Source organism: Cygnus atratus, chromosome 5 (assembly GCF_013377495.2).
Source record: "Cygnus atratus isolate AKBS03 ecotype Queensland, Australia chromosome 5, CAtr_DNAZoo_HiC_assembly, whole genome shotgun sequence".
Classification (NCBI taxonomy): Eukaryota; Metazoa; Chordata; class Aves; order Anseriformes; family Anatidae; genus Cygnus; species Cygnus atratus.
Window position 1 is genome coordinate 26,770,692 of NC_066366.1, and position 12,462 is coordinate 26,783,153.

The 12,462-nt window shown below is 39.0% G+C and overlaps 1 long non-coding RNA gene across 29 annotated transcripts in view; it reads right to left on the reverse strand.

Moving 5' to 3' along the window:
* LOC126913330 (uncharacterized) overlaps window positions 1-12,462 on the reverse strand; it is a 275,232-nt gene that overhangs the window by 137,239 nt on the left and 125,531 nt on the right. For 2 of the 29 annotated variants that reach the window (XR_007708398.1, XR_007708396.1), the window contains exon 3: window positions 654-738. The exons of the other annotated variants lie outside the window; for them this stretch is intronic. This is a non-coding gene — a long non-coding RNA (uncharacterized LOC126913330). The remainder of the gene's footprint in view (window positions 1-653; window positions 739-12,462) is intronic. 29 annotated transcript variants of the gene reach the window in all.

Below are 12,462 nucleotides of genomic sequence, written 5' to 3' on the forward strand. Positions count from 1 at the left end.
TTTTCACTGCAGCTCAGATTGATGTCAAAGTAATATAGGAATCTTGCTTCTTATGCAAATGTTTCTTACAGGTCTGAGACTCTCCATGAAATATTAAGTGGGATCAGCTACAAAAGGACTAGATTTTATTCTTTGTTTGTGCATCAGCTGGCTTAATAAGACTAGAACATACTGGTACAGCTGACAAGGTATTTTGCTGTTTTTGTAGGCACAGAACATCCAAACATAGCATCCAAACAAGTTGTAATCTCCAGTTCCTCACCTTAATGAAACACCTTCTGTATAGATTGACATTTTGCCTCTTATGGAAAAACAGTTTATAATGACTTTTTTTTTTTTTTTTACCAGCTACAATAAAAACAGATAAAAGAAATAGCACCAGGAATATGGCATTATCTCTTGTGTTTACAGCCAGCTCCACAAATACTAAGGATACAGGCAAAAATTTCCAGTCTTGTAGGAATCCTGAGAGACAAGGTCAAATTAAAAGGGACATGCCTGGGCATGCCTTTTAAAGCTAGTTTCTTTGCTGTTCTAAAAAAGTTCAGCATTTTCCCTCAACTAATTGCCTACAGGCATATTTATGATGAAGATACCCCCCAGCTTCAAGATATATGTGCCTTTTCAGCCACAACGAAATGACAGATACTTACTGCTGCACCAGAGCAACAGACCTATTACTTCATCTGTTTTTCTACTCTTTGGAAGACACTTCTAACAGTTTACGTTGGTGAGGACCTATGACAGAAAAAGGCACTTTTTAGTGAAGGGAAGTAAAGATGCTTGTGATCTGTATTTTCTACATCAGACAAACAGAAATGCATTCTAAACTATCCACTAATGAAGTCTGCTGCACCATCATTATCTAAATCTCGACTGTTCCTTTTAAAGAAAAGGGGAAAATATCTTTTCAGTTTGGAGTTGAAACCGTGATAGGAACATTCTACTTCAGTGTGATTAGCACAAGTTCTGCAGGCATATTGTTCATTTTCAGACACACTTTCTCAGACACACATTTCTTGTTTGTAGTTTTGCCATAGTCGAAAAGATGTAGGAGTAGATGTTTACTTCATATGTATTTCACACAGCATTAAACGGAGTGTTGTAGAGTCCACTTGCAATATATATTACTGCATTCAGTTGTGTCTATGCAAGCAGATCACGATTTAGGAACCTTCTACATAAATTAGCTCTTTAATGACCTTAGTGTACCTGATGGCTAGCAGGAAAGAGGAAGTACAGTACGTAACCCTGTTCAGAGTAAATGACTCAAACAATGGTAACAATATTAAAATCATGACACTTGTCAGTATATAGTACCAGGATTCTGTTTTCAGCAAGCAAAAGACTTGTTTTTTCACTGTTATGGCAGGGGACAAGTTTGAGGGTGGGATGTGAGATCTCAGTGCCTAGTACAATATTTCTGATAACTTAAATGAATAGGATTGATAGAAACTCTCAGGGGCAAGCCAGTGGAACACAACTCTATTCCATCACCAGCTAATCCCTATTATTTAATCATGAAGAGAAGAAATTTTACACATTGTACCTGTGAAATGCCTGTAGAGAAGAACTCTGATGGTCATTACCGAATTCACTGATGCCAGTGCTGCAGAACACCCACCGTCTTTGGTTGTCATTCCTTTTCTTGTTTAGGTTTAATCCTGTCAATTTTACTGGAAAAGTAATGGACTGAGCAGCCAGTTAGACATGGCATGTAGCGCTGTGCCTCTCTGTCCTTAATACAAACATAGAGTTATATCTTTCTGATTACATGGGAAACTCAGAGAGAGCTAGCTCTCTTCATCTCATATGAACGAAACTTTTATTAAGGCCGATAAAAAATGTTGAACCAAACATGAAAGAAACTAGAGCCCCTGACCTGAGAAACAAACACTTCTGTCTTTTGCTGCTAGCAGACCTATGAGGATATTGGCCTATGAGCTCATAAATGAAGAACTCTGAAAACAGGTCAACAGACTCCCAGTCTTTCCTGTTTCCTGCCTCAAAGCTCTCCTACTGGGGCTAACTATTGCCTGACTTGCCATAGCCTAATTCCCCTGCTCACTCTTGCTGTCATATAAGCTGATGGAGAAGGTCTCCCCCTGGAGTTCTCCTTTATTTGGTTCTTCATTTCCTTGCCAAACTAAACTTTCTTACAGGCTTCCCCAACTTCTTGTACAACTCTCAGTGTTTAGTGAAGCCATGAATGCTTGGCTGCACAACCACTAGCTTGACCCAAATCACATTAATATGTTGACTTGACAAATTAATGACAAGTGTACTATTCACCATCTCTTTACCTGTTTTTCTCTTTCAAAAGACTGCCAAATGGTTGTCATTAGGTAATGGCAGAGATGCTGATTTCTTCATCAACAGTCTGCATGTCTTAACTTTTCTCTTTAGTTAAGCAGAACAGTAAAGTTACTAAGCTGTTTAGAGTTTTCCTCAAAATGCTCCCATTCAACAGAAGACAATTTTAACCATCTAATAGAATAGATATGGCATCCATTGTAAAAAGGTTACCTCACACAGTTTCATTTCTAGTTAAAAAAAGCCCTGCACAACTGATCCCAGAGTTGCTATAAACAATGGGGAAGTCAGTAGTGTTTTGTAGTCTGTTCTCTAGGTGTGTTTAGTTTACCAAGACAGTCATAGAATGCTGTGCTCTGTTTTATATTTCTGGGCTTTGAAAGAGAATTTCTGATTTCTGTACTATTTCTGGAATATCTTTGACTTGCACTATTATCTACTGTGTTCATTATATGGTTTTCTCCTCCTCCTCCTCAGATCTGTAATATGAAACAATTAGACAATTAAAGTTCATCAAATTTTAATAAGAAAACTGTGTATTTTACTTTCCCCAGAATCTTATTTTGGAAGATAAGTGGATTGTTATGTGGAGAAGAGGAAAAAAAGAGGTAGGCAGTTACTTTTTAGCACTACCTGTCTCTCAATAGATTGTGTCACTGATACGTATTTAGTTAAATCCTCTGCTTAACTCATATTTAGCTTTGAAGTCTGCTGCTTCTGTTTACATCAGAAGAGTGATTTGTGTGCCTAATCTTTCTAGCTATATCAGTTTATCTAAGAGATATTATCCTTACCTACTAATATTGCCTTGCTTAAATTCTTGGACTATATAGCTACACTAATACTGCCTGCAAATACAGGAACCTGTGATTTTTAAAACACCATAGCTGATGAAGTGTTTGTGGGGAGCAAAAAAAGCTGAACTTGTTTCTGCATAGACCTTTAGAGACTGCTGTAACTCAAGGGCATATGACCAAGGGCATATCTATATGCAGGGATGTGAACATCTACATGTCATGTGCAATGAATCAGTTCCAGGTGTAAACCCACTAAGATAGGTTAGCACTGTTTGGAGACACGCCTGCAAGCATCTTAATCTAGGATACTATTTCAGGCTATGAGTACCAATCCAACATGAACATTTCCCTGATGTTTAGTCACTTACATACCATTAAAAGGAGGAAGCCCAACAAATAGGTCACTGTGGTTGATGCCTGCTACAGATCTACCAGTGCATGAAAGGAATTCTATAAAGGCTTCTATAGAAAATGGGAAGAAGCCTCATGATGGCAGGTCCTGGTTTCCACAGGGAGATATATCCACCATGATAATTGAGGCACAAGCAATCTAAGAGATATTTGCAGTGTCAAGGAAAATTTTATGGTGTTGACGTTGGACTAAACAGCTAGGGGGACCCATTTCTCAGAGAAAAAAAAAAAAAAAAGAAAAAAAAAAAGAAAAAAAAAAGGAAGAATTGATGTGAAGGTCTATGGTTGCATTAGCTGATGAAAATGAGGAGAGAAGTAGCAGAATAATGACCCTAGACTCCATGAGAACTGATTTTAACTTCAGGAAAGGTAAAGCTGTCCTGAAGAGCAAGGGGCCTAAAAAAGCTGGCTGGCTTTCAAGAACAACCTCCTGAAAACACAGGAGTAGTTCATGTCATTTTGCAAGAAAACAGGAAGGCATGGCAAGAGGGAGCAAATACTCAGCTGAATGGGGAACCCCTGACTGAGCTCTGCTTTCTATATATGTAAGGTGGACAATTTTAGCAAGGCTTTATAGACAGTCAGTCTTCTGTATTTCCCCTGAAGACAATTTGTAGAGATATAGACTGAATGAGTAGACAAAGTTGACGGAAACCTGGCCAAACCACAAGACATCATGGATAGCATGCGGTACAGGAATCAGAGGTGTTCCCAGTAGACCAACAGTATTCTGGACTATAGTAGAAAAAGTGTGTAACATTTGGGGGACGTGGTATATGTGGCACTTGTGAAATTGTATTTGGAGTACTATGTCCAGTTTTTATCTCTGTTATATTTACTAAAGTAAGTCCAGCAGAAGGTCACCAAGATTATAAGGGGGTCTGGGAAATACAAAGAGAAGTAGAGAGAACTTTTATTCAGCCTGAAGAAGGGGAGACTAAGGTAAATCTGAGTTATCTTCAACTTGCAGGGGAGGGGGTGTTATAAAGAAGATGGAGCCAAACTTTTCTCAGAGATGTATACAGTGGAAAAAAATGAGATGCAATGAACACAAGTTGCATCATGGGAAACGTTGTATAGATACAAGGAAAAATGTCTTCATAGTCAAGGCAATAAACCACTGAAACAGGTTGTTCAGAGAGGTTGTGAAATCTCCATTCTTGGGCACTTTCAAAGTTCAACTGTATATGGCTCTGGACAATCTGCTATAACAAGTTATCCTGCTTTGGGAAGCAGATTGGGATAATTGACCTTCAGACGGAAATTTCAATGTAATGAATGATTCAAATGAGTGAAGATCTATTCTTTTCTTATATATCTCCAATTGACTAGAATAACCTGTTCCCACTTAAGTTGCTGGCTATTGTGACTCCTATTTAGAGGAGGTGATATAGCTATTACACAGCAAGTAGACCTCTGAGTTTTATAACATTAGACTTCTTTAGAATCAGCCCTCGAAGTTTTATAATACTGGAAATCTCTGAGAAACAATACAGTACATCCCATAACCCCTGATAGATGAAGCCAAAGTAATAAAGTCAATCTTACAGCCCAGGTACATGGATTCACAACACAAAGGCTGTAGAATCACACTGCACTGTGATTAAATTACAAGCACTAATGCTGAGACTGATCTGTGTGTTTGTGTCCATACACCATATTTTAACCAGAGCATGAATTAAAGCAGACACAATGGTGAAAATGGGAGGAAAGAGGACACCTTTCAGTTTAAAAACACAACTTGAGGCTGGTTGCTGTTAATTAAGAAATTGTTGTGGTTGTATCTGTGGTTTATCTTCTGTCTTTTGGTTACTGAATTTACTTGCTACAAAGTCTTGGCAACCATAATCAAGTCTGCAGTTATCCTTAAAACATGAAATACAACACATAAAACCAGACTGGATGTTTTAGTCATCCTGAGTAGAGTCTAGATAGAGCAACTAGAATCAAAGGCATGCCTTGAGGAGTAAGCTACAGTTCAGTTTGTGCAACAGTGGCAAAATAAGACTCCTAAAGACCTACTAAGTGAAAGAAGTAAAAACCTGGCTAACCACGTTTACAGTCTGCAGGTCAGCTAACTGTTGACTATAGCCAATCTTATCTGGGGCAACAGAAGCAGTTTGTTTGTGTTTTGATTCTGGACTTCACCAAAATGCCTTTTTTAAAATTAGTTTCCCTCACTTCTTTTCTGCATCTTTAGATTACAAGATGACAGTGGGGAGTACCTCATGAAAAACACTTCCTATCAAGAATTTACATAACCAAACATAAAACAGATTTATTTATTTTTTTAAGTATTTGCCGCTTCTACTCATGAGAGATTTTACCTGTGCTAAGAATGCTTAACAAACAAAGCAAAGTACTCTAGCAAGTTACTTTAAAAATAACTTTGCTAACTAATTTTTCTTGCTTGTGTGCACTAAATGCTGCTCTGAGTAGACTGCTGGCTGTGTGCCATTCAGACATAAAAGCACTGAGACTGCAAAATAAATAATCTTAATAATTTCACCAGGGATTTTATGTTGCAGTATGTTTGAAAACAATGAAAGAAAGTAGATTAACGGGTCTTTTTATCTCACCAGTTTTAAAATAACTGCAGCAGAAACCAAATAAAATGAAGGATCCCTCTTAGAAATTTATGTTAACTTATATTACATCTTTTTATCCACTGCTGTTCTTAAGATCAGCAGTGAACTACAGCTATTTTTCCCCTCACAGTTAGTAGTGGTATCCATGTACAAATCTTGTTCACAACCAGAGAAATCACGATCAAGTTTTAATTCTTGATCTGATTGCTCTGTGCTGCTCTATAGTCAGGCCAATATGAATAATGGCAGTTGGATTTGTAATAAGCCAACTCCAACTTCAAAAGCATATCAGACTGTGAGAGGCAATTAAATGTGAACACAACTGTGAATCCAATGTGCATATACAACCAGCCCATCACATATTAATACTACAAGATGGAAGACTTTGTCGCAAGAATACTGAATATAGACTGCTGTTTAAACTGCTGCACCTACATTATTTTGTAAAAGACCAAAATCAATGCCTGTGTGTGATGCTTACCTTGCTCAAGGTAGTCCGTGCTTACGCTCCAGAGAGAATAGAGGAAAACCCTCAAAAACACACTAAATTGCAACCCTGCCAACCTCAAAACTTTCAGGTATCCCATCAGCCTTTGTAACAATAACCTTAAGAAGAAAACCAAAGTATGGTTTTGCCTTGCAGAACACTTGGAGTCTGTTCTAGACTCAGGCATTACCTAAATTTTAGCTGAGGTGAAATGCATACAGTTGTCCCAGAAGACTCAGAGTCACCAAGCACCCTGAAATTCATATTGCAGCTCCGGAGTAGACACAACTCGTGAAGTCAGAATGTGACCCACGGGATATAGGAGGAAAACACTAATTTAACATGTCCCAAATATATTGAAACATCAAGGAAAATAAGGACAATATGACCCTTCACTTTTCATGTTGTTTTTTGTTGTTGTTGTCCTCCTTCTCGTGCATTTGTTTATTTCGTTTTTGTTTGTTTGCTTTTAAGTGCTTTTGCTTCAGTTGACAGGATAAATTTAAGTTCATACATCTTTTTACTTTTCTTAATATATCACAAGCAACTTAATAGCCTAACTCTACTCTCATTTAATTTGGCATGACATTAGTGACTTCATGGAAAACTCAATAGCTACAGAGCAGAGCACCTAATTCAAGATGATGCCCAGTCATTTGTTATTGCTTTAAATTGCTTGATGTATTAGTATTAACATCCAGGCAAAATAAACTACTAGTTTGTTTTGGTAGCTTGCTATATTCACTTTCACATATGCAAATAGCTTGGTAAGGTCACAAAATCAAAGAATCATTCAGGCTCGGAGAGACCTCTGCTCAAAGCAAGGTCAACACTGAATTTGAACCAGGTTGCTCCATTCCAAAACCTCTCTAGTTTGCCAGTTCTAATGATGAACTATCCCTACAGAGACAAGTTTTCCTAATATCTATTTGAAATCTCCCGTTTCAATTTATTATCATTGTTCCTTATTCTCAGCCTTGCTCTGTCTTCACAGTAACCTCCTTGAAGGTATTGAAAAGCTGCTATTAAAAGCTGTCTCTTTTCCAGACTGAACCAACCCAGTTCCCTCCCTCAGCCTCTCCACACAGGGCAAATGCTCCAGACCTGAATTATCTTTGTGTCTCTCTGCTGAACTCACTGCAGGTTATCTGTGTTTTTCTTTTTTGGAGGCCCATAACTGGACAACCTTTTCCCGATATGATCTAATGAGTGTTGACTAAAGTAGTACAATCGATTGCTTTGACTATGCTCCTATTGATACAGCCCATTATGTGGTTAGCCTTCAGATGACAAGCAGTACAAACCTCTTACTCATGAAGGCTAGGTTTAAGTTGTCTAAATGAACAGTTACATCATGTAAAATCTTGTTTGTGCATATACCTGTTCTCTGGATAACCAAAAGGCATCAAAACTTCCTTTACAACACACATTCAGTTTTTTTAGTAAGAGTAAATGAAAACATTTTCAAAACTTACATTTTAGAAAGTAGCACTAATGTACCAAAATCAGCTATGCTACACAGCATTTTCAATTTTCTGTTAATTAAAGCCTTAGTTTTCCAGACATGCTACAATGTAAGTCATTAATACAGGATAGACATGGACCTTACTTTGTTTGGCAAGTCTCAGAGTGTAAAACTCCTTAACTGTATTTTACACCTACAGTCTTCAAGCTTTGGCAGTTTACAATGGTGAGATCTGAAGGTAAGTTAAATTGCTGGCATTAGGCTAGAGTGTACTGTTTAAAGCTCAGATCCGCCGGCAAGCTGAAACATGGTCTAAGAAGGATAACTTTGTTGTTTTTTCTCACAATGTCCCATAGAGCACATGCCAACACATATAGAGCCAAATTCTGCTGTCAACTATACCAAAGTAAATCCAGAAGGATTTCAATGAAGTTCATTGAATTACTTTACATTCATGTTTATGTTCAGAAGAAAAATGCTCCTTAACTTATGAGACAAGCCGGTCACAAGTTGTTATGAACACACAGTCATTCAAAGCCTAGAGATTTATCAAAAAGGTAGGTTTTGCAGAGTGCTTTAAGAGGTCCTGGGTCAGGGCCTAGACTGTAGATTATCAAGTTGCCATCTGTGAGGTAAGGCAGAACAATTATCCTCATATAGAAATTTAGCCAGCCTTGGCTGCAATATTATGTGTCAGATCTTAAGCTTCTTATGCAGGATCTGATGTGAGGAATTGGCTGTGAGCATTTGCAGAGACAGATACCAATAGCTATAGGCCCAATTTTTTTTATGCACTAACTTCTTATGCCACAGCAACTTTAGCATGTCTCTAAATTCTGAATTTCCTCCCTTTTCTGGAGATAAATTGTTTCAACCAAGAGTGCTGTATTTCCATCTCTACAAGTCCCAGGAAAAGGTCTGCAACTACTGAACTATATAAGTTGCAATTATCAGGGTGTAGCTACTCTGGCTGTAAAAAGGTGAGGTAGAAGGGATGCTATTAAATTCATCACCCCAAGAAGAAAATAGCCCCATGTTTGAGGAAGGATGAAGGACATTTGACTCAGCTGAATGTTGTTGGCTTCCCTCCAGATGTGTTGTTTTCCATGCCTAGATCTGGCCCATCAGTATTCAGTAAAGATTCATGCCATCTCACCTCTTAAGTCCCCGAGTGAGCCTCTGTGCTGATTTACTGCTCTCCTAGAAGAGTTCTGGGGCTCCTTGCAGTGTTGGCCTCCCACTTGCCTTTCCTCCCAGCTCATGAGGAATTTGTGAGGTCTGCCACACTGATCGCCTCACCCCAAGACATCCACTGTCCTTATCCCACTACTGACCGTCATACGTACAGCATACTTAGAAATCTGACCAATCATAACACCGTGTCTTTTTTGAAGGTGAGGTTTAGGCAATATACTCTCACAACGATTATCATGAAAGATTCCAACCCGCAAAAGGGGAAAGCTAGGGAATCATGGGCAGAGGAGAAGATAGGGATGTCAGAAAGCAGTGGATTGCTGCACCATTCTTGTCAGAGATATTTTGCACTGATTCCACTTTGTCCCAAATACTATTCACTGACTTGCAGCAACCCAGGTTGCAAACACTGGAATCTTTGCCCAAGGGCATCCAAGCCTACGCCGCCTAGGTAGTGTACTCGTCAGCAGACTTTAGGCTGGGCTGGGGAATGGGAGGATTTTCCTCAAACACTAATGAACTTGTGCTTCTAGGCAGCCAAGAATGAGTAATTCACAGTCCACTCAGCCACTGACTAGGATGGGAGTTCAGTGTCCTAGTCTCAGTGCCCGAGACTTCATCTGCACCTGATATTCAATATCCATCTGCATCAGCAGGCCAGTGAACAGGAACCAGAGCCCAGGGCTTTCTCTCAGAAAAAGTGGCCCAACCACTAGCCTACAGAAATACTCTTCTCTTAGCACTTTCTCTCTGTTCTCATTGTTCTCTATCCAGTAAAAACACCTCAACATTGCAGGTCAGAACAGGACAATCTTCAAAGCAAAATGGAAGAAAATACAAAGCTTGCTTGTTTCAAATGATAGATGACAGTACAAACTAGCATCTGGGATGGCTGGTGGAAGGAGCTGACCCCTTGCTTTCAATACAGAATAAGAGACAGTAAAAGGGGCAAGGTAATTAATGGCTGGTGAAATTCAAAAAGAAGTATGATACAGCCACAACAGAAGATTACGGAATTTCTCTATTTAGCAGCATTCAGAAGAGGATTAATGAGAAAAAGATGGCTTACAAAGGGCAAAGAAAAGGGTCCTTTTGTCCTCCAGACATAAAATGAGGAGAACTTAGATGTTGAAAATGTCAAAGCCTTAGAGATGCTGTGTGGAAACAATTGTAATATTTAGACACAGATTGGAAATGGTTGTTTGACTGAAAACTGAGCCAAAGATGCTGCCCAGGACTCTGGGCAGGCATAGGCAGAGTGGCAGCGTTCCCTTCCAGGAATGAGAGGATAGTGAAGTATGCCCAGCACACTTCAAACCATTGCTTAGCGAATCCCTAAACGGTCCACTCAGTGACAAATTCCTGTAGAGGCAAAGCATTGGCGTTGCTAGATACTTGCAGCCCTTTCATTTTGCAACAATTTATTTGGACTGTTACAGGTATGTGACTACCTTTAGCAGGGGTTTATGTGGTAGCCATGCCTAAAGTGAAGCTTCTGCTCAATTGTGCAAGACTTTTTGTTTCTTCAGTAACAGACCGAGGTCAGGTTTCTGACAAATATAACAGAGAGGTAAGAAAAAAAAAAAAAAAAAAAAAAAAAAAAAAGGTTATTTGAGACAAGCCCCTGTGGATTTACCTGAAAAGGTTTTCTCTTCTTCAGGAGACAGCACATCTAGTATACAATGACATGAGTGCTGAGTCATCCTGATGGTTTTCCAGTTCAGGACAGGCTCTTATTGATGCTGTAGCACTGCTGCTGTGTAGAATGATCTTTTGGATACCTCAAGAATTTAAGACACTTGTAAGCTGCATTTTGCAGATCACATTTGTAACACAGGACTCTTCGTATTCAAAAAGCTTTACACATTAGCTTTTTGGCCTCAGACAGAAACTCACTATTGCATTCTTTTGCACTGAATAGAGGCTTTTACAGTGTAAATGTCCCCTTATCTAATTCATAGGGTTACTTCTAGCCAGCCAAGACAACTGCACTTAACTGTGCTGTTGTTAAGAGGTGATTTTATTCCATCTTGAACAGGTTGTGGGATGTTTTTTTCTTCCATTTTGCTTTGAAGATTGTCCTGTTCTGACCTGCAATGCCGTGTTTCTGCTGTCCTCCAAATTCCTCAGTTCTTCTCAGTGAGAAACCTATTAAAACTTGTCAAGTTTTAAGGTTCCAGAATGAAGGAGTGCACATCGATAGGACTGAGAGTGTGAGGCTTGGTTACCTGAGCAGTGCCACTTCAAACACTGTGCACTTTCCACTGCTGTTCCGGGTGGGTACCAGAGTCTCTCTAAGTCCTATGTCAGCCCTACCAGACCTGTACAGTTCTGTTGGACTGTGGAAGGCATCCTAAATGACACTGTACACTTTCATTTAGGCAACTGTGTTCCTCTTATATTGCCTTGTTTCCTTGTATCACATTTTCTGCCCTTATCCACAATTAAATAAAATAACTTTAATTTGGGAGTGAAATGCAGCAGGAAATATCCCAATGACCCATGAGAATTAAAAGTCCTGCACAGTAATGAATACAAAAAAAAAAGATGTGATGAAGGCTGGTAACTAAAGTTCAGTGCTCCAGTAGGAGTGTGAGTAGTGGCTAGGATGTGATATCTGTGGGCAAGCAGTGGAATACTCACTTCTCCATGGACAAGCAAGTTGTTGCAAGAGAGGTCTGAGGTTTTGTGGCTGTAATCAGCTGCCCTTCTGTTGACTGTATGTTTCTTCAAGAAAATTAAGGCACAATCTTCACATCAGATGTTTCCTGTCTCTGGTGTATCACCAGGATTGTAAAATGGGTCACACTAGAACAACACTGTATGAATATTCATCAGTAATTCCAGACTGTGCCATTTTTGTGCACATCCTGACCCTGATCATTTTGCACAATGTTATAAGTATTTGGGGGGCGGGGGGAGCGGGGGGGTAGAGGGAGAGAGAGAAAAAAAAAAAAAAGAGAAGTCTATTTGAACAAGTGTTTCCAAATATATATATGTAACCTCTAGATGTGTAATTGTGGATTCAGAATTGAATTGAAACCTGACTTTAAGAATTAAGATAATTCATCCATATTTCAGTCAGAATAAGCACAAACTTCACCCTTCCAAGCAAAAAAGTTGAAAATGCACACTAAAAGACTGGTAGAAGTACATAGACATTTACAGGTTTTTCACATATTTTGTAATCAAATACACTTTGAAGCC